Source organism: Limanda limanda, chromosome 4 (genome assembly GCF_963576545.1).
Source record: "Limanda limanda chromosome 4, fLimLim1.1, whole genome shotgun sequence".
NCBI lineage: Eukaryota > Metazoa > Chordata > Actinopteri > Pleuronectiformes > Pleuronectidae > Limanda > Limanda limanda.
In genome coordinates this window covers 23,369,681-23,381,130 of record NC_083639.1, presented here as the reverse complement: position 1 = coordinate 23,381,130, position 11,450 = coordinate 23,369,681, and the positions used below count along the sequence as shown (strand labels likewise).

At 43.9% G+C, this 11,450-nt stretch overlaps 13 non-coding genes across 13 annotated transcripts; all 13 read right to left on the bottom strand.

Annotated features, from left to right (window-relative positions):
• Window positions 1-706: 706 nt before the first annotated feature.
• trnav-aac (transfer RNA valine (anticodon AAC)) lies at window positions 707-779 on the bottom strand. Its single transcript has one exon. It is a non-coding gene; the product is annotated as a tRNA-Val (tRNA).
• Window positions 780-1,254: 475 nt separating this feature from the next.
• trnad-guc (transfer RNA aspartic acid (anticodon GUC)) lies at window positions 1,255-1,326 on the bottom strand. Its single transcript has one exon. It is a non-coding gene; the product is annotated as a tRNA-Asp (tRNA).
• A 497-nt stretch (window positions 1,327-1,823) lies between these two features.
• Window positions 1,824-1,896, bottom strand: trnav-cac (transfer RNA valine (anticodon CAC)). Its single transcript has one exon. It is a non-coding gene; the product is annotated as a tRNA-Val (tRNA).
• Window positions 1,897-3,524: 1,628 nt separating this feature from the next.
• Window positions 3,525-3,597, bottom strand: trnav-cac (transfer RNA valine (anticodon CAC)). The gene has a single exon. It is a non-coding gene; the product is annotated as a tRNA-Val (tRNA).
• A 1,629-nt stretch (window positions 3,598-5,226) lies between these two features.
• Window positions 5,227-5,299, bottom strand: trnav-cac (transfer RNA valine (anticodon CAC)). Its single transcript has one exon. It is a non-coding gene; the product is annotated as a tRNA-Val (tRNA).
• Window positions 5,300-5,812: 513 nt separating this feature from the next.
• Window positions 5,813-5,885, bottom strand: trnav-aac (transfer RNA valine (anticodon AAC)). Its single transcript has one exon. It is a non-coding gene; the product is annotated as a tRNA-Val (tRNA).
• A 475-nt stretch (window positions 5,886-6,360) lies between these two features.
• On the bottom strand, window positions 6,361-6,432 carry trnad-guc (transfer RNA aspartic acid (anticodon GUC)). Its single transcript has one exon. It is a non-coding gene; the product is annotated as a tRNA-Asp (tRNA).
• Window positions 6,433-6,928: 496 nt separating this feature from the next.
• trnav-cac (transfer RNA valine (anticodon CAC)) lies at window positions 6,929-7,001 on the bottom strand. Its single transcript has one exon. It is a non-coding gene; the product is annotated as a tRNA-Val (tRNA).
• A 513-nt stretch (window positions 7,002-7,514) lies between these two features.
• Window positions 7,515-7,587, bottom strand: trnav-aac (transfer RNA valine (anticodon AAC)). The gene has a single exon. It is a non-coding gene; the product is annotated as a tRNA-Val (tRNA).
• Window positions 7,588-8,062: 475 nt separating this feature from the next.
• trnad-guc (transfer RNA aspartic acid (anticodon GUC)) lies at window positions 8,063-8,134 on the bottom strand. The gene has a single exon. It is a non-coding gene; the product is annotated as a tRNA-Asp (tRNA).
• A 496-nt stretch (window positions 8,135-8,630) lies between these two features.
• Window positions 8,631-8,703, bottom strand: trnav-cac (transfer RNA valine (anticodon CAC)). The gene has a single exon. It is a non-coding gene; the product is annotated as a tRNA-Val (tRNA).
• Window positions 8,704-9,763: 1,060 nt separating this feature from the next.
• Window positions 9,764-9,835, bottom strand: trnad-guc (transfer RNA aspartic acid (anticodon GUC)). Its single transcript has one exon. It is a non-coding gene; the product is annotated as a tRNA-Asp (tRNA).
• A 497-nt stretch (window positions 9,836-10,332) lies between these two features.
• On the bottom strand, window positions 10,333-10,405 carry trnav-cac (transfer RNA valine (anticodon CAC)). Its single transcript has one exon. It is a non-coding gene; the product is annotated as a tRNA-Val (tRNA).
• Window positions 10,406-11,450: the final 1,045 nt, after the last annotated feature.

The following is an 11,450-nucleotide window of genomic DNA, read 5'->3' as shown; positions in this document are numbered from 1 at the left end:
ACATCAAGTGTTATTGTCTTCATGGATCCTTGGAACAACAGTCTCTGAAACCCAGTATATCAAACGGAGACACAGAAGTTGGGTCCCAAGTAGTTTGACTAAAGCATCATCGCACAAAGATGTTTCTGCCCAGTTTCGAGCTGGGTACCTTTCGCGTGTGAAGCGAACGTGATAACCACTACACTACAGAAACTGACATGTCACCAAGCACCTCTGCTTGACCCACAAATACGTGTGGGTCCAATTTGTTTTTCTCGTTAGAGTAGCCACATCCGAATGTTAGGAATTTGTTACATTGAGCTCTATGTGAAAACTGAAGTATAGCTTACTGTCCCAAATCTCTCACAAAGAGAAGAAACAAGCGACATAACATACCTCTGTCTTCTGTTCAACAAGCAGTTCAGAATCTCTAATGCTGCTTCCATTTGGGAGGTTCCTCTCTCTGCTGGTGTCTGCTTTCAAACCCCTGGGATGAGCCTTGCATGACCTTGGCTTGAGCTTGAGGGTGACAGACAAAGCAGTGACAGACTGAGAGATAATGGAAAGTTTGCCATTCCTAGAGTTTCTCAAATTCGACGCCGCATCTGCAAAATCACACTCAATGTGGATGACAGCAATGGCGAATGGAGATGCTATGAGTCACATACATTTTCTGCCAGAACATTCTGACCTCACTGTGTTGGAAAATAGTTGAGACATAGGAAGTTGTTTCTGCCCAGTTTCGAGCTGGGGACCTTTCGCGTGTTAAGCGAACGTGATAACCACTACACTACAGAAACAGACGTAGCATGATCCCCTTTGGCCTGACACTGGAAAATACACCATAACCACCGAGTCTCATAAGTATTTTTATGAGAAGAGCCAAATCGGATTCATACGAATTTGGTACAAGGAGTCCTTTGAGATTTCAGAAGAGAGATTCAAAACTGGACTGAAGTCACCAATAGGGTAAAGGCTCAATGTACGCTGTGACCACGTGGCTTATTCACTTTTGAGGTACACGCCTTACATGCAAGCAACTAGCAAATAACATCAGTTTAGCCTCAATCTGATGGTGGCAATATGTGACCCATTCTCAAAGAGAGCAGGCAGGTTGTGTGTGGTTGTTGTGATCCAGGTACCACTGTTACTACATTAATGGTTGAAGGCAGTTGTTTCGGGGGATGGGATTAAAGCCTAACCTTGAGAGCTGCATACTGGAGCATTACTTCTGATTTGCCCTGTTGTGAAGATTGAGTAGAAAACAAAGATGGACTCCTCGTCGGGGAATCGAACCCCGGTCTTCCGCGTGACAGGCGGAGATACTTGCCACTATACTAACGAGGACTGCTTCACTGCAAAACTCGGCCATTTCTAAAAAAAGGTGGCGCTGTTCTGACTTTTAATACATTGTACTCTTTCTGTTGGGGGGATGATGAGAAATCTTTTGGTGAACTGGCTTTCTACTCCAGTAAACTGGATTTTGAAAAGGACTGAGGACTTACATTGGTGACTTTGTGTACACTGAATTTGCAAAGATTTCATATATGCTCAGAGTATACTGCATTTGGGATGAATACTGAACCCAACTGGGCCTTAATAGTCATCTGGGAGGTTCTTCTCTTTGCTGGTGTCTCCTTTCAAAACCCCTGGAATAAGCCTTGCCATCCCAATTTTTTCTCAATGTTGCCACCACATCTTTAAAAACACTCTCACTGTGAAAAACATCAAGTGTTATTGTCTTCATGGATCCTTGGAACAACAGTCTCTGAAACCCAGTATATCAAACGGAGACACAGAAGTTGGGTCCCAAGTAGTTTGACTAAAGCATCATCGCACAAAGATGTTTCTGCCCAGTTTCGAGCTGGGGACCTTTCGCGTGTGAAGCGAACGTGATAACCACTACACTACAGAAACTGACATGTCACCAAGCACCTCTGCTTGACCCACAAATACGTGTGGGTCCAATTTGTTTTTCTCGTTAGAGTAGCCACATCAGAATGTTAGGAATTTGTTACATTGAGCTCTTTGTGAAAACTGAAGTATAGCTTACTGTCCCAAATCTCTCACAAAGAGAAGAAACAAGCGACATAACATACCTCTGTCTTCTGTTCAACAAGCAGTTCAGAATCTCTAATGCTGCTTCCATTTGGGAGGTTCCTCTCTTTGCTGGTGTCTGCTTTCAAACCCCTGGGATGAGCCTTGCATGACCTTGGCTTGAGCTTGAGGGTGACAGACAAAGCAGTGACAGACTGAGAGATAATGGAAAGTTTGCCATTCCTAGAGTTTCTCAAATTCGACGCCGCATCTGCAAAATCACACTCAATGTGGATGACAGCAATGGCGAATGGAGATGCTATGAGTCACATACATTTTCTGCCAGAACATTCTGACCTCACTGTGTTGGAAATAGTTGAGACATAGGAAGTTGTTTCTGCCCAGTTTCGAGCTGGGGACCTTGCGCGTGTTAAGCGAACGTGATAACCACTACACTACAGAAACAGACGTAGCATGATCCCCTTTGGCCTGACACTGGAAAATACACCATAACCACCGAGTCTCATAAGTATTTTTATGAGAAGAGCCAAATCGGATTCATACGAATTTGGTACAAGGAGTCCTTTGAGATTTCAGAAGAGAGATTCAAAACTGGACTGAAGTCACCAATAGGGTAAAGGCTCAATGTACGCTGTGACCACGTGGCTTATTCACTTTTGAGGTACACGCCTTACATGCAAGCAACCAGCAAATAACATCAGTTTAGCCTCAATCTGATGGTGGCAATATGTGACCCATTCTCAAAGAGAGCAGGCAGGTTGTGTGTGGTTGTTGTGATCCAGGTACCACTGTTACTACATTAATGGTTGAAGGCAGTTGTTTCGGGGGATGGGATTAAAGCCTAACCTTGAGAGCTGCATACTGGAGCATTACTTCTGATTTGCCCTGTTGTGAAGATTGAGTAGAAAACAAAGATGGACTCCTCGTCGGGGAATCGAACCCCGGTCTTCCGCGTGACAGGCGGAGATAGTTGCCACTATACTAACGAGGACTGCTTCACTGCAAAACTCGGCCATTTCTAAAAAAAGGTGGCGCTGTTCTGACTTTTAATACATTGTACTCTTTCTGTTGGGGGGATGATGAGAAATCTTTTGGTGAACTGGCTTTCTACTCCAGTAAACTGGATTTTGAAAAGGACTGAGGACTTACATTGGCGACTTTGTGTACACTGAATTTGCAAAGATTTCATATATGCTCAGAGTATACTGCATTTGGGATGAATACTGAACCCAACTGGGCCTTAATAGTCATCTGGGAGGTTCTTCTCTTTGCTGGTGTCTCCTTTCAAAACCCCTGGAATAAGCCTTGCCATCCCAATTTTTCTCAATGTTGCCACCACATCTTTAAAAACACTCTCACTGTGAAAAACATCAAGTGTTATTGTCTTCATGGATCCTTGGAACAACAGTCTCTGAAACCCAGTATATCAAACGGAGACACAGAAGTTGGGTCCCAAGTAGTTTGACTAAAGCATCATCGCACAAAGATGTTTCTGCCCAGTTTCGAGCTGGGGACCTTTCGCGTGTGAAGCGAACGTGATAACCACTACACTACAGAAACTGACATGTCACCAAGCACCTCTGCTTGACCCACAAATACGTGTGGGTCCAATTTGTTTTTCTCGTTAGAGTAGCCACATCAGAATGTTAGGAATTTGTTACATTGAGCTCTTTGTGAAAACTGAAGTATAGCTTACTGTCCCAAATCTCTCACAAAGAGAAGAAACAAGCGACATAACATACCTCTGTCTTCTGTTCAACAAGCAGTTCAGAATCTCTAATGCTGCTTCCATTTGGGAGGTTCCTCTCTTTGCTGGTGTCTGCTTTCAAACCCCTGGGATGAGCCTTGCATGACCTTGGCTTGAGCTTGAGGGTGACAGACAAAGCAGTGACAGACTGAGAGATAATGGAAAGTTTGCCATTCCTAGAGTTTCTCAAATTCGACGCCGCATCTGCAAAATCACACTCAATGTGGATGACAGCAATGGCGAATGGAGATGCTATGAGTCACATACATTTTCTGCCAGAACATTCTGACCTCACTGTGTTGGAAAATAGTTGAGACATAGGAAGTTGTTTCTGCCCAGTTTCGAGCTGGGGACCTTTCGTGTGTTAAGCGAACGTGATAACCACTACACTACAGAAACAGACGTAGCATGATCACCTTTGGCCTGACACTGGAAAATACACCATAACCACCGAGTCTCATAAGTATTTTTATGAGAAGAGCCAAATCGGATTCATAAGAATTTGGTACAAGGAGTCCTTTGAGATTTCAGAAGAGAGATTCAAAACTGGACTGAAGTCACCAATAGGGTAAAGGCTCAATGTACGCTGTGACCACGTGGCTTATTCACTTTTGAGGTACACGCCTTACATGCAAGCAACCAGCAAATAACATCAGTTTAGCCTCAATCTGATGGTGGCAATATGTGACCCATTCTCAAAGAGAGCAGGCAGGTTGTGTGTGGTTGTTGTGATCCAGGTACCACTGTTACTACATTAATGGTTGAAGGCAGTTGTTTCGGGGGATGGGATTAAAGCCTAACCTTGAGAGCTGCATACTGGAGCATTACTTCTGATTTGCCCTGTTGTGAAGATTGAGTAGAAAACAAAGATGGACTCCTCGTCGGGGAATCGAACCCCGGTCTTCTGCGTGACAGGCGGAGATACTTGCCACTATACTAACGAGGACTGCTTCACTGCAAAACTCGGCCATTTCTAAAAAAAGGTGGCGCTGTTCTGACTTTTAATACATTGTACTCTTTCTGTTGGGGGGATGATGAGAAATCTTTTGGTGAACTGGCTTTCTACTCCAGTAAACTGGATTTTGAAAAGGACTGAGGACTTACATTGGTGACTTTGTGTACACTGAATTTGCAAAGATTTCATATATGCTCAGAGTATACTGCATTTGGGATGAATACTGAACCCAACTGGGCCTTAATAGTCATCTGGGAGGTTCTTCTCTTTGCTGGTGTCTCCTTTCAAAACCCCTGGAATAAGCCTTGCCTTCCCAATTTTTCTCAATGTTGCCACCACATCTTTAAAAACACTCTCACTGTGAAAAACATCAAGTGTTATTGTCTTCATGGATCCTTGGAACAACAGTCTCTGAAACCCAGTATATCAAACGGAGACACAGAAGTTGGGTCCCAAGTAGTTTGACTAAAGCATCATCGCACAAAGATGTTTCTGCCCAGTTTCGAGCTGGGGACCTTTCGCGTGTGAAGCGAACGTGATAACCACTACACTACAGAAACTGACATGTCGCCAAGCACCTCTGCTTGACCCACAAATACGTGTGGGTCCAATTTGTTTTTCTCGTTAGAGTAGCCACATCCGAATGTTAGGAATTTGTTACATTGAGCTCTTTGTGAAAACTGAAGTATAGCTTACTGTCCCAAATCTCTCACAAAGAGAAGAAACAAGCGACATAACATACCTCTGTCTTCTGTTCAACAAGCAGTTCAGAATCTCTAATGCTGCTTCCATTTGGGAGGTTCCTCTCTTTGCTGGTGTCTGCTTTCAAACCCCTGGGATGAGCCTTGCATGACCTTGGCTTGAGCTTGAGGGTGACAGACAAAGCAGTGACAGACTGAGAGATAATGGAAAGTTTGCCATTCCTAGAGTTTCTCAAATTCGACGCCGCATCTGCAAAATCACACTCAATGTGGATGACAGCAATGGCGAATGGAGATGCTATGAGTCACATACATTTTCTGCCAGAACATTCTGACCTCACTGTGTTGGAAAATAGTTGAGACATAGGAAGTTGTTTCTGCCCAGTTTCGAGCTGGGGACCTTTCGCGTGTTAAGCGAACGTGATAACCACTACACTACAGAAACAGACGTAGCATGATCCCCTTTGGCCTGACACTGGAAAATACACCATAACCACCGAGTCTCATAAGTATTTTTATGAGAAGAGCCAAATCGGATTCATAAGAATTTGGTACAAGGAGTCCTTTGAGATTTCAGAAGAGAGATTCAAAACTGGACTGAAGTCACCAATAGGGTAAAGGCTCAATGTACGCTGTGACCACGTGGCTTATTCACTTTTGAGGTACACGCCTTACATGCAAGCAACCAGCAAATAACATCAGTTTAGCCTCAATCTGATGGTGGCAATATGTGACCCATTCTCAAAGAGAGCAGGCAGGTTGTGTGTGGTTGTTGTGATCCAGGTACCACTGTTACTACATTAATGGTTGAAGGCAGTTGTTTCGGGGGATGGGATTAAAGCCTAACCTTGAGAGCTGCATACTGGAGCATTACTTCTGATTTGCCCTGTTGTGAAGATTGAGTAGAAAACAAAGATGGACTCCTCGTCGGGGAATCGAACCCCGGTCTTCCGCGTGACAGGCGGAGATACTTGCCACTATACTAACGAGGACTGCTTCACTGCAAAACTCGGCCATTTCTAAAAAAAGGTGGCGCTGTTCTGACTTTTAATACATTGTACTCTTTCTGTTGGGGGGATGATGAGAAATCTTTTGGTGAACTGGCTTTCTACTCCAGTAAACTGGATTTTGAAAAGGACTGAGGACTTACATTGGTGACTTTGTGTACACTGAATTTGCAAAGATTTCATATATGCTCAGAGTATACTGCATTTGGGATGAATACTGAACCCAACTGGGCCTTAATAGTCATCTGGGAGGTTCTTCTCTTTGCTGGTGTCTCCTTTCAAAACCCCTGGAATAAGCCTTGCCTTCCCAATTTTTCTCAATGTTGCCACCACATCTTTAAAAACACTCTCACTGTGAAAAACATCAAGTGTTATTGTCTTCATGGATCCTTGGAACAACAGTCTCTGAAACCCAGTATATCAAACGGAGACACAGAAGTTGGGTCCCAAGTAGTTTGACTAAAGCATCATCGCACAAAGATGTTTCTGCCCAGTTTCGAGCTGGGGACCTTTCGCGTGTGAAGCGAACGTGATAACCACTACACTACAGAAACTGACATGTCGCCAAGCACCTCTGCTTGACCCACAAATACGTGTGGGTCCAATTTGTTTTTCTCGTTAGAGTAGCCACATCCGAATGTTAGGAATTTGTTACATTGAGCTCTTTGTGAAAACTGAAGTATAGCTTACTGTCCCAAATCTCTCACAAAGAGAAGAAACAAGCGACATAACATACCTCTGTCTTCTGTTCAACAAGCAGTTCAGAATCTCTAATGCTGCTTCCATTTGGGAGGTTCCTCTCTTTGCTGGTGTCTGCTTTCAAACCCCTGGGATGAGCCTTGCATGACCTTGGCTTGAGCTTGAGGGTGACAGACAAAGCAGTGACAGACTGAGAGATAATGGAAAGTTTGCCATTCCTAGAGTTTCTCAAATTCGACGCCGCATCTGCAAAATCACACTCAATGTGGATGACAGCAATGGCGAATGGAGATGCTATGAGTCACATACATTTTCTGCCAGAACATTCTGACCTCACTGTGTTGGAAAATAGTTGAGACATAGGAAGTTGTTTCTGCCCAGTTTCGAGCTGGGGACCTTTCGCGTGTTAAGCGAACGTGATAACCACTACACTACAGAAACAGACGTAGCATGATCCCCTTTGGCCTGACACTGGAAAATACACCATAACCACCGAGTCTCATAAGTATTTTTATGAGAAGAGCCAAATCGGATTCATAAGAATTTGGTACAAGGAGTCCTTTGAGATTTCAGAAGAGAGATTCAAAACTGGACTGAAGTCACCAATAGGGTAAAGGCTCAATGTACGCTGTGACCACGTGGCTTATTCACTTTTGAGGTACACGCCTTACATGCAAGCAACCAGCAAATAACATCAGTTTAGCCTCAATCTGATGGTGGCAATATGTGACCCATTCTCAAAGAGAGCAGGCAGGTTGTGTGTGGTTGTTGTGATCCAGGTACCACTGTTACTACATTAATGGTTGAAGGCAGTTGTTTCGGGGGATGGGATTAAAGCCTAACCTTGAGAGCTGCATACTGGAGCATTACTTCTGATTTGCCCTGTTGTGAAGATTGAGTAGAAAACAAAGATGGACTCCTCGTCGGGGAATCGAACCCCGGTCTTCCGCGTGACAGGCGGAGATACTTGCCACTATACTAACGAGGACTTCTTCACTGCAAAACTCGGCCATTTCTAAAAAAAGGTGGCGCTGTTCTGACTTTTAATACATTGTACTCTTTCTGTTGGGGGGATGATGAGAAATCTTTTGGTGAACTGGCTTTCTACTCCAGTAAACTGGATTTTGAAAAGGACTGAGGACTTACATTGGTGACTTTGTGTACACTGAATTTGCAAAGATTTCATATATGCTCAGAGTATACTGCATTTGGGATGAATACTGAACCCAACTGGGCCTTAATAGTCATCTGGGAGGTTCTTCTCTTTGCTGGTGTCTCCTTTCAAAACCCCTGGAATAAGCCTTGCCTTCCCAATTTTTCTCAATGTTGCCACCACATCTTTAAAAACACTCTCACTGTGAAAAACATCAAGTGTTATTGTCTTCATGGATCCTTGGAACAACAGTCTCTGAAACCCAGTATATCAAACGGAGACACAGAAGTTGGGTCCCAAGTAGTTTGACTAAAGCATCATCGCACAAAGATGTTTCTGCCCAGTTTCGAGCTGGGGACCTTTCGCGTGTGAAGCGAACGTGATAACCACTACACTACAGAAACTGACATGTCGCCAAGCACCTCTGCTTGACCCACAAATACGTGTGGGTCCAATTTGTTTTTCTCGTTAGAGTAGCCACATCCGAATGTTAGGAATTTGTTACATTGAGCTCTTTGTGAAAACTGAAGTATAGCTTACTGTCCCAAATCTCTCACAAAGAGAAGAAACAAGCGACATAACATACCTCTGTCTTCTGTTCAACAAGCAGTTCAGAATCTCTAATGCTGCTTCCATTTGGGAGGTTCCTCTCTTTGCTGGTGTCTGCTTTCAAACCCCTGGGATGAGCCTTGCATGACCTTGGCTTGAGCTTGAGGGTGACAGACAAAGCAGTGACAGACTGAGAGATAATGGAAAGTTTGCCATTCCTAGAGTTTCTCAAATTCGACGCCGCATCTGCAAAATCACACTCAATGTGGATGACAGCAATGGCGAATGGAGATGCTATGAGTCACATACATTTTCTGCCAGAACATTCTGACCTCACTGTGTTGGAAATAGTTGAGACATAGGAAGTTGTTTCTGCCCAGTTTCGAGCTGGGGACCTTGCGCGTGTTAAGCGAACGTGATAACCACTACACTACAGAAACAGACGTAGCATGATCCCCTTTGGCCTGACACTGGAAAATACACCATAACCACCGAGTCTCATAAGTATTTTTATGAGAAGAGCCAAATCGGATTCATAAGAATTTGGTACAAGGAGTCCTTTGAGATTTCAGAAGAGAGATTCAAAACTGGACTGAAGTCACCAATAGGGTAAAGGCTCAATGTACGCTGTGACCACGTGGCTTATTCACTTTTGAGGTACACGCCTTACATGCAAGCAACCAGCAAATAACATCAGTTTAGCCTCAATCTGATGGTGGCAATATGTGACCCATTCTCAAAGAGAGCAGGCAGGTTGTGTGTGGTTGTTGTGATCCAGGTACCACTGTTACTACATTAATGGTTGAAGGCAGTTGTTTCGGGGGATGGGATTAAACCCTAACCTTGAGAGCTGCATACTGGAGCATTACTTCTGATTTGCCCTGTTGTGAAGATTGAGTAGAAAACAAAGATGGACTCCTCGTCGGGGAATCGAACCCCGGTCTTCCGCGTGACAGGCGGAGATACTTGCCACTATACTAACGAGGACTGCTTCACTGCAAAACTCGGCCATTTCTAAAAAAAGGTGGCGCTGTTCTGACTTTTAATACATTGTACTCTTTCTGTTGGGGGGATGATGAGAAATCTTTTGGTGAACTTGCTTTCTACTCCAGTAAACTGGATTTTGAAAAGGACTGAGGACTTACATTGGCGACTTTGTGTACACTGAATTTGCAAAGATTTCATATATGCTCAGAGTATACTGCATTTGGGATGAATACTGAACCCAACTGGGCCTTAATAGTCATCTGGGAGGTTCTTCTCTTTGCTGGTGTCTCCTTTCAAAACCCCTGGAATAAGCCTTGCCATCCCAATTTTTTCTCAATGTTGCCACCACATCTTTAAAAACACTCTCACTGTGAAAAACATCAAGTGTTATTGTCTTCATGGATCCTTGGAACAACAGTCTCTGAAACCCAGTATATCAAACGGAGACACAGAAGTTGGGTCCCAAGTAGTTTGACTAAAGCATCATCGCACAAAGATGTTTCTGCCCAGTTTCGAGCTGGGGACCTTTCGCGTGTGAAGCGAACGTGATAACCACTACACTACAGAAACTGACATGTCACCAAGCACCTCTGCTTGACCCACAAATACGTGTGGGTCCAATTTGTTTTTCTCGTTAGAGTAGCCACATCCGAATGTTAGGAATTTGTTACATTGAGCTCTTTGTGAAAACTGAAGTATAGCTTACTGTCCCAAATCTCTCACAAAGAGAAGAAACAAGCGACATAACATACCTCTGTCTTCTGTTCAACAAGCAGTTCAGAATCTCTAATGCTGCTTCCATTTGGGAGGTTCCTCTCTTTGCTGGTGTCTGCTTTCAAACCCCTGGGATGAGCCTTGCATGACCTTGGCTTGAGCTTGAGGGTGACAGACAAAGAAGTGACAGACTGAAGGATAACGGAAAGTTTGCCATTCCTAGAGTTTCTCAAATTCGACGCCGCATCTGCAAAATCACACTCAATGTGGATGACAGCAATGGCGAATGGAGATGCTATGAGTCACATACATTTGCTGCCAGAACATTCTGACCTCACTGTGTTGGAAAATAGTTGAGACATAGGAAGTTGTTTCTGCCCAGTTTCGAGCTGGGGACCTTTTGCGTGTTAAGCGAACGTGATAACCACTACACTACAGAAACAGACGTAGCATGATCCCCTTTGGCCTGACACTGGAAAATACACCATAACCACCGAGTCTCATAAGTATTTTTATGAGAAGAGCCAAATCGGATTCATAAGAATTTGGTACAAGGAGTCCTTTGAGATTTCAGAAGAGAGATTCAAAACTGGACTGAAGTCACCAATAGGGTAAAGGCTCAATGTACGCTGTGACCACGTGGCTTATTCACTTTTGAGGTACACGCCTTACATGCAAGCAACCAGCAAATAACATCAGTTTAGACTCAATCTGATGGTGGCAATATGTGACCCATTCTCAAAGAGAGCAGGCAGGTTGTGTGTGGTTGTTGTGATCCAGGTACCACTGTTACTACATTAATGGTTGAAGGCAGTTGTTTCGGGGGATGGGATTAAACCCTAACCTTGAGAGCTGCATACTGGAGCATTACTTCTGATTTGCCCTGTTGTGAAGATTGAGT